We start from the raw sequence: 10,567 nt of genomic DNA on the forward strand, positions 1-10,567 counted from the left end.
ATTCTATAGCTTAACATTTACTAACACACCAATGAAGGATTAGCACTGTACTTGTGTTGATGAATATTTTGAGATTATTCTGTACAAAAATAAGATTTAGTTTGATTGTCAATTTTCTTTTTATAGTCTCTCCTTTAAAATACTTTATTGTGTTTAAAACAAAAAGCATATTGTAAAAATAAAGTTCAAACCAAGCATCTAAATATGTAAGAAGTTGATTTGATTGACTTTGAATGTTGCATATTTGTTGGTGACAGTAGAGTACATTAGAAACTAATCATGAGTTTTTGAAACTACTAGTTTAGCAGAGGCATTGTATGCTGTGTAATCCGGAAGTTGTGTTCCAACAATGTCTTCCAAAACTCCAACAACAAATAGGTTTGATTTGTCTGTTGCTGGCTGCTAGCCTCTGGAAACGAGTAAATATAATGAACCTTTTAAAGTTTGTAAGAACCACAACCAACAATTTTTGTTCTTGGCAGAAACCTCCACCTGTTGCTCTTGTACACCTGCACCAAAACCTGCAGCGGATAGCCATCCATGTTCCTTCATTATTTGGATTTAATTGAGAATATTTGATGAAAAGCTAGTCAGGATAGGCAGCTTTAATTCAGAGACAATTTTTTTGTCTAGATTGCTATGAAACAGGCCCCTTACAATGAGGTTAAACATTTACTGATCTCCATGCTAGATATTAAGTTTATCTAAAGGATCTCACTGGCTTTAGATTCTCAAAAAAATGAGACTCAAAACGTGGTGTTATCCGCTCAGTCTCTGGACGCACAGGCCAGAGACTCAGAACTTGTGGTAGATATGGGACAGTCTCTGTTGTCGAACTCTGAACGAGGAGCTGTAAAATCTCAAGAAGAGATTCAGAAACTTGGTTGGTTTTCTGATGATCTGTTATTGTCTCTCTCAGCGGAAGACTCAGAAGTTGGGTGCTCTGTTGAGCGATGGGGGGCCTCATAGCACACGGCCCGAGACTCAAAACGTAGGTGTACTCTGTTAATGTCTCTCTTTTCGGGAGGACACAGAACGAGGAATGACTGGAAAAAAAGGAACTTTTATAACATTTTTGATAAGGAGGAGTTTGCATTTTGGAGCTTTCCTGATGCAGAGCCGTGATTGGCTGTTGATGTCAGAGGAAGTCCACAGAAGAGGGTCCACCTCTCTTTAGTGTGAGGAACTCATTTGCATTGCATAAAGTACAAAGTTTAACTTTGTCTTTAGAATTTCATTTATGCATTTTCCACTTACCAAACCCTTTCTGAAATAACATTGGCATTGTCCTGAGTGTAAAAAACGATAAACATGACGGCAAAATGTTACCCATGTTACCCAACATGCATTCATTCATTCTTTCATATGTTAATAACTGTGATTATTTGAACAGTTTCATAACAAAGAGATTTATTTCAGAATGCTAGTGTCTTTAAACGAGTATGAAGTCAATGGGTGATGGTTTTAAGTCCGTTTTGGTGGTGGAAGGATGTACAGATTTGTCCTTTGGTTTAGCCAATACTTTGTAAAGCCTTGCTGTGTGCTTAAGGAATTTACGATCAGCCCTTCAGATGGCGAAAGGGTTTTTGAAAGGATGATAAACAGAGATGGTGTGGGCCAATCAAAACGTCATTTTCTTCTCCGCTTTGGCACGAAGGTCAGCCGTAAAAGATGTCCGAGCAGCCTTACCTGATTGACTGGACACTTGCTTATGTTAACCCACCAAAATCCACTCCAAATGAAGCAATTGGGGTGGGGTCTGGAATGTTTGTTGTATGCTGTTCACTACACGTATAATGCATATAACAAGTGAGATTGTTTGTGGAGTCTATTGATATCACATGACTATATAAAATGTTTGATTCAATACTCAATCAATGCACATAGGCACTTATGTTGTTGTTTTGCAAGTTGTTGGTGAAAACATGGGTTGTGTACTTTTTACTATTATATTGAAGTGGAAACAAGGACGTTTCCTTGTTAAGCAAGGGAGGATTGAACCTTGGATTTGTTAATTCGATATTTTATTTCACTGTCAGTTGATTCAGATAAACGATGGTAAAAACACAATCAACAGCACCCTTTTACTTCAATAGTAGGGCAAAACAAACACATTTCAGAGTCCATGGGTACCATCATCTTTGTGCAGGTTTTGAACAACATGAGAATGAGGAAATGATGACACAATTTCCATTTTGTAGGTGACTATGCTATGTTGTTAGTCTTGTCAGATTGCCAATAGAGCATAACGTAACATGTCAACTAAATGTGTGCGTTCCTTTGTAGTACTGTTTTTATTTTCTAGCAGTCTAGACTGCTGAGGCAGATCCCCCTACAGAATTCTTTTAAAAGAATCTGTGATTTTTAATTATAAACTCCAACTCACACCCCCAAAAAAATATTTTTATTGGTAAATATGCTGAACATTAGCTTCATAGTCTGTCTAGTATTTTTATATGTTGTAATGTAATTCTTTTGGGTAACAGTAAATAATCTTGATCATCGTATAGTTGTTCTTACTTCTACCTGTCTAATGGGTTTAGTTGTGTACCAAGGTGATGCTTCTGACATTAAGAGACATTAGGAAAATTGCTGCACTGGTTCAAATGTTTCTTTATAAATGAAATTGAATTATTGTTCTTGTCTTTGTGTAAAGTAAACACGATGAAGATAAACCAAAACGAAAGAGGCCCAAACACACTGACCTATATCTCAAAAAAGCCCTTGTACACTCTTTAAATAAAGTTTCATTAGTTTCATATTTGTCTGCCATCACTGCAGAGGCACACTCTAAAAACATTGTGAAATTCACAGTAATTACCTGGCAGCCATTGACAAGTGACTTACTTTACTTGTCAATGGCTGCCAGTTAACTACTGTGAATCTTTTCAACAGTAGTTAACTGGCAGTCATTGATAAGTAACTAACCAGGGATTAAATATTTGTATTATATAGTTTATTGTGGTTTTCCCTACAGCATATGACTGGTTAGTTATTTTCGGTAAACATTCAAATCACTGTTAAAATAAAGTTGTAATGGTAAGCCTTAAAGGAATAGTTTAATATGCAAAAAAGATAGACTATGTTATTACCTTAACTAAGAAGAGTTGATACATACCTCGATCATCTTAGTGCATGCACATAAGCGCTGTTGCGACACTTCGATAGCATTTAGCTTAGCCTTATTCATTCAATGGTACCAAACAGAGACAAAGTTAGAAGTGACCAAACACATCAACGTTTTTCCTATTTAAGACGAGTAGTTATGCGAGCAAGTATGGTGGCACAAAATAAAACGTAGCACTTTTCTAAACGGATTTAAAAGAGGAACTATATTATATGGCGGAATAGCACTTTTGGGAATACTTTGACTCGCCTAAAAATCCGCTCCCCTTCTGGGAGAGTTTTACTGCGCCGAGTCGAAGTACTCCCAGTGTAACGGTTGAAGTACTTCGAGTGTAACGGCTGAGTTACAAATATTTCAATGGGGTCAGATTTGACTGTGTAAGATTAAAATAGTTGGACAGACAAGTGAAATAAAATGATACAAAGTGTAGTTACAAGAATCACACTGAACTTAAAACAACACACTAAAACTCAAGTTTGTTAAAAGAAGGGAATACAAAAACCAAACCTAAAACAATCTAAAAGTCCAAGCGTGTTAAAAGTCCAAATGTGCAAAGTATCCACCGTGTACAATCCAAGAAAGTGATATCCAAAGCCTAACTAGGAAACTGGAAAGGTAAGACCAAATACACAATCTCCACAGACCAGCAACTGTGTGTTTTAGCTAGAGCATCAGCTAACCATGTGCTCCTGCTTCTTCCTTTTATACAAAGTTCCATGTCATGTGACCCCTCATTAATATGTTATATTGTGTTGTGTAATAAAATGAAAGTGAAAATAACAAACTCTATTTGTATTTTAATTATATAGGCTTGTTTCCTGTTATTTTCGGGTATACAGTATAAGCAGCAATTAAAATGTTCGATATAAAATGTTTCTGGTTGCAACTTTTTATTAAAAGGTTTGTTTTTATCAAATTCAGCATCTAATTCACTTCATTCGCGAATTAAAAACAAGGAAACACGGCGCAAACGTCACTACGGCAAACAGCAGTTGTCCGGCTTATACAAAGTCTATTTTCGAATTGCTCTCACGATAGTTTGATGTCAACCGCCTGTCAGTTCATGCAGCGCCGCATAAAATCAAAGTAGCCTATACACACATAAAATAGCAAAAGGGATCAAATGGAATTAAACAGCTAAGAAAACATGTAAAACCTGGTAAAACTCAAATATAGGCTACACAAAATCACAATATTATATATAGGGGTAAAACATGTATCTTGTGTGACGGTGTCACAACTTTAATGATCTTATTTAAATAAATTACAAAACAATGTGCTCAAATTTTCTCATTAAAAAAGCTGCGTCTAACATTTGTAAAATAATAATTTATTTTAGATGACAAAGTATAAATTCCCAACGAATACATTTTAAAACATGTTACAATCTAAAAATAAAAAAATATAATTCAGTTTTGTAGATAGTGCAATATGTAAATATAAACAAAATATTTAATTACTAATAAAAAGTACTCAGCAAGTAAACTGTGAGTTTCTTTGAATTCTTATAAAACACAATATTACTGTGACTTATCATAACTAAAATAAAAAACAAATTCATACAATTTAAAATATTTTCACTCGAAAATGAATAGTTTCAAACAGTGCACAACACAACTATTGATTCTAAAAATCCTAACTTTACAGTGTATAACTTTACAGTGTATATATACCACACACACACACAAGTACACTTGTGCACAACGTTTTTTAAAAAGAAACCGTGATGCGTTGAACACACTGTTCTGGTGACGCAAGAGTTGCAACTACAGTAGCTGAGAAGGCCATTCTTTGTGTTCTTTTTCAAATGTTTCCAGAGCCTGTTAAAAAAACTTGTCTAATACTGTAAAATACGTTCAACGCTACAGTCACTGCCCTTGTCGTCCAGAATGAAAGACAACATTCCAACTTGAACCCATTGTGCGAGCTCTCTCTTTAGTACCGCGTGGTTTATTTACATGTTGCTGCTGATTGGATTGCAGTTCGTAGGCACCCACAAAACAAGAGAAAACGTATCTCAAACCCTGTTGCACATCGGTGCGCACGGTTTCCAGGAAACATGTCGTTCAACCCGGAAACTGTAGCATTGCACACCGGCTGTACTTGTGTGTGGCACTTGAACAGACATACTTTTTGTTCAAACTGAACCAGAGAAATGCTCACACAGCAGTCATTGGCCAGTTTACTGAATGACAGTTATAGTAACAAATCATATTTAAAGCAACATAATGAGTCAGCCAATAAAATGTATTTTAGAATTTTCTGTAATGGTTTTATTGTTTTTTTTCAGCAGGGAATGATTGTGTGATCATTGTTGAAGTCTCTGATAGGTAATGTTTAAACCTATTTTAATAAAAAAAGTAAATTGGGTTTAAATGTGAGGAGATCCTTTCGGGATGAAAGTAACTCTTGTTACTCTTTTCCTGCTGCTGAAATTTTATATTATTCTAATTTGATTTTATTTTTTTGTGTAATGTTTTATTTTAAACCAGTGGTGACCAACCCTGTTCCTGGAAATCTGTCCTGCAGAGTTCAGCTCCAACCCCAATCAAACACACCTCAACCTGGCAATCAAGCATTTCAAAAATTAGAGTCAGGTGTGTTGAAGCTGGGTTGGAACAAAAAAATGCAGAAGGGTAGCTCTTCAGGAACAGGGTTGGTCACCCCTGTTTTAAACAATTCAAGGTTGTACTGTCAGGTTGCTTTTGAAACATTTGATGTAACTTAAATTTAAAATGAAAATGTAATTTCATTCTTTTTTGCAAAGATAAATGACAAAATATGTTTGCAGTTACATATAAACAAGATCATAGTCATACTAAAAACAAGTGTAACACAAACATCTATCTTGTTTTGTTGAGTTACTTTTGACCCATCTGTGTGTTACTTTCGTCCCTGCTGACAGGGTCAAAAGTAACAATGCGCTACCTATGTTCAAAGTGAAATTATACTGAAATCATTTTACATTTGATCAAAATCACACCTGGTATGGATAGACAGCATTTGTGAGTTTTTGACCACCGCAAAAATATATCTGTCTAAAACATTATCTTTAAAATATTTTTTTTTTCTGAAAAATGAATGGTACTCTGGCCCCTGCTCTCCCCTTGAATCCCTACAGAATGTTGTTGGTTACTGTGAATCTCTGCAGGATATTTTATTCACTGTGACTTTCTAAAGCACATGTCTCTTTACTGTGATTTGTACAGTTCTGTAATTTCACACTGAATGCACTGTAATCCACTGTGAACTTTATTAAAGTTATTTGCTGTGCATGAACACAGTTAATTACTGTAAATTTCACATGCATTTTAACAGTGCACTGTTGTGTGACTTAAGACTTCAACCAGTACACTGTTGCCTTCCTTCACCTTTTAAAACATTATACTTTTCACATTTTATATCATAGTTTTGGAACATTGTTTTTGTTCTATAAGTAAACAAAAAAATCTGGGGCCGGATTCACAAAAACATTCTTAAGACAAAAAATAAGATAGTTCTTAAGATAAATTATAAGAAGTGCATAAGAATGTTCCTAAGTGCAATTCTTGAACATTTCTTAAGAAGTTCTCAATTTTTTTCTTAAGAATATCTTAAATTTGTGTCTTAAGAATAAAATGACAAGCTTTTAAATGAATTAAGATACCCTGCTAATGAGGTAACAATACACTTATCCATTAATCTTTTGACTACCTTGTGATCATTAACGCGATACAAACGAGTGATGCTTAAGACTACTACAGGATGTTATTCGCTGTTGTAACAGAGGCCAGCTAATATTAAGGCGATGCGGTGCGTAAATATAATTCCATAATGTCCCAATCGGTCCGTCATGCGAGCTCTGAGTGTGCGTGCTTCACTCTCCGTGCCCACGGCTTTCGTCTCCCGCGACCTGAGCTCACGCGTCAAGAGACGGACGCGGAGGGTGAAGCGTGCCCACCGTTTCGGAGCCCTCGACTCACATGACGGAGCGATTACCGGTTCGCCTCCCGCTTAGAGCGACTTTTAGCTGTTAAGTGATTTTACAATGAATGTAGGCTATTACGGAGGATGTTAAATGTTTGCTAATATTATCACTAATACTTATTTGTGTTTCATGACATATTACTGAGTAATCCATTTAACTTCATTATATGAGTGTGGAATTCCTCTTTAAACTAATCTATGTGAAGTAAACTGATTAAATTGCCATTTCAGACTACAAAATACAACATGTCACATTTAAAACAATCATATTAACTTATAAACATCTTACATTTTAAGATTTAAGACTACTGTAAGGTTATCCTAACTTTAAGATGTTATTTAAGACAGTTTATTTTTCGAGAATTGGAATTCTTCTTCAGTTTTTTCTTAAGAACATACTTAAGGTAAAAAATAAGAACTTTCTTAAGAAGCTTTTTTGAGAATACAAAATATTCTTAACTTTTTTCTTAAGCTTGAATTTAAGATAAAAATGGCAGTTAAGATTTTTCTTCTTAAGAATGTTTTGTGAATCCGGCCCCTGATCAAATATTTACTGGAAGCTAAATTCCAAAATGATCAGCTACGGTGTCAATGTTGTGGGCATGCTGTGTCATGTTCGCAGGTGAATTGTTGTGTTGTGTGGGCGTGGTGTGACTTTTGTAGACTTCACCTTAGGGTAAAATGAAACTTTACTTTTATTTACTATACACTGTAAAAAATAAATTGTTGGCTCAATGAATTACTTTTTAGTAACTAGTTCCACAGAAATTTACGTTCACTCAATTTCTGTCTCCAAAGTGTTACCTGAATTATTGTTTTTTAGTTGGCCCAAATTTGACTCAAATATAAAAAAGTATGTTTGCTCAACTAGCTTTATAGTTCATTCAACTAAAATGTTTTAATCAGTTGAATCTTTAAAAACTTACAGCAAAGACTCTGTCAATTAAAATTTAAGTATTTGCTCAATGTTTTATGTGTAACTTCAATTCATATTTATTATTTGGGAATTTTAAATAAACTTTTTTAAATTATTTATCATAATTTATGCTGGTGTTGTTAACAAAATTATTATCTTCAGTCACATTAAAACAAAAACTTTATTCACTTATCGTACAGACTGTACATACAGAATTAAGTCTTCTCTAAAAAGAGGGCATAAAACAGTCCAAAAGCACTCCAAAGTCAGTCAGAACATCTGAAGGGTCATTTAGCAGAACTTCTTCTTCTCGCCATGTATCCCTCTGGTCTGCCTCTCACATCATCTCCGCTCTGATAAACAGAGGAATATAAATACATACATAAATACATGTTTAATATAATAAAGCCTGACGGTGAAAGACTTTATTCCCTAAATAACATTAACATAAGGCCAAATTTCCCTCAGACATCACACATAATTAATAATAAACTTTAATAAACTTTATTTTCTATAGCGCCTGTAAAGTGCACATCTCAAAGCGCTTTACAAAAACAATTAAAACAACAGAGATACAACACATAATAAAGATTAGGATAAAAAAAAAAACATTATAGAATATAAAACAAAGATAAGAGCAAACAATCAATTAAAAGCTAACATAAAAAAATGAGTTTTAAGCTGAGATTTAAAAATACCCAAAGAATTTGCTTGCCTAATCTCAATCGGTAGAGAATTCCAGAGTTTAGGAGCTGATGAGGAAAAAGCCCTGTCTCCCATTAGTTCCCTTTCGAGGGAACTCGCGCTGCGTCGCCATAGAGACGCTATGGGAACGCCTTCAGGTGTGAGTGCGTCTGAATGTGTATATCAAATCCAACCAATGGTGGGGCGTGACGTCACCGGCGGGGTGACGCAGGAGCCGGAAAGCATAAAAGGCGACGTACAACCACGCCCACATTATCTCTATTGCCTCAGACGGCTATCTGTGTGTGTGTGTGTCAAAGAGTGTCTGAATAGCTTAAAAACTGTGTGACTGAATAGTTTAACTGTGTGGCTGATAATGAAGGAAAATAAGAAATCAGAAAGTTTAGGAGCTGAGCACGCTAACACCGCTCTTGAGGGAGCGGTGTGACGTGTGTTCATTATCATAACTTACCTTTCAAAATGCTCCGTTGTTCCTCCTCTGGGTGTGGAAGCCTGCACTGCAGTCACTTCCCCTCATTGAGAGGGACGTGATCTCGTGTAATCTTCCCCCGAGGGGTTTGATGTATTCGAGTACAGGGTGGTGAGGACGCATAGCTATCCTCCCTCCGCAATGTAATGATTTAATCAAGCTCAGTATACGAGCTGCATGTGTCGAAGTTTAATCCGAATGGCCGGAAGAGCGTCCGCACGATAAGCTGCCAGAGCACTTCCAAAATGTTTAAACTCAGCCACACACCACTCGGGCTGTGTGTCGTTGTTTTGATGAGTCAAGACAATGATCGCGTTTCTCGCGGCTTAAGTCCTGCGTCCACTGAGGTGGTGTAACGTTAGTGTACTTTGACCGTGAAAGCTCTGCCTCGGGAGGGTTTGGAAGCACGCATTGCGGTCACTTCCAACCCGAACGGGAGCTCTATGCAATGTTTTACCTCCGAGGAGATATATGTTGTAAACACAGCCCTTCTCTTCACCGACCGGTTCACCGCGTCCGCTAAGGCGGTGTGCACTTATCATTGCTATCGGGAGGGATTCGGGAGCCCGCATGTCGGTTTCTCCCGCCCCGATCGGTAGCCCGTGCTTTACTGTTTGACTGTGTCAGACGATGTTCGCGTGTGTTGCGGTTCGAGGCCCGCCTCGACCGGTCTATTAAATGAGAATTTTATCGAGGTTGTTTCTCGTAACTGCTAGTTTTAATATGTATGAACCAGCATATATATATATATATATATATATATATATATATATATATAATATAAAATATATAAATAAATATATATAAAAAAAAAGAAACTATATCATCCAGCAAATTAGATGAGAGTTTTCTTACAAAATAAGTGCAATCTCAACACCAGAGGCTTTATTTCTTTCCTGAGCTCCATTATTATGCAAGTCATGGAAAAGACCATCTGACCATGTTTACACAAGCACTTCAGCTAGCTTTTAAACATAATAGGCTATATTTAGAGGATGTTTTTATGTTGCCATGAGTGGCTTCATCCCTAAAGCCTCCAACATTGTCAAATATATATATATATAAAGCCCTATCAGGGTATGCCCTCCTAGGGAGTGTGGGTTGTATCCGCCTTTTACGGGTCCCCACACTTCTCAGTACCCTCCTGTATTAACTGTGAACACTCTGCCTCTTGTAGTACAGAGCACAGTAAATCAGGTTCCCTTGGTAAAAAATATAATAGCATGGAAAAACATTCCAAACATATCTCAATGGGTGTTATGCACAGAAAATTGGGCTATGCCTAATTTTAGAGCAGGAATTGGAGTTCCTTTTATTCAAAGGCTACACGAAACTGTCACAAAATTATGGTTCATGATGTTGACAGTCACTCACATTTATCTCA

The sequence above is a fragment of the Paramisgurnus dabryanus genome, chromosome 1 (genome assembly GCF_030506205.2).
Source record: "Paramisgurnus dabryanus chromosome 1, PD_genome_1.1, whole genome shotgun sequence".
Taxonomy (NCBI): domain Eukaryota; kingdom Metazoa; phylum Chordata; class Actinopteri; order Cypriniformes; family Cobitidae; genus Paramisgurnus; species Paramisgurnus dabryanus.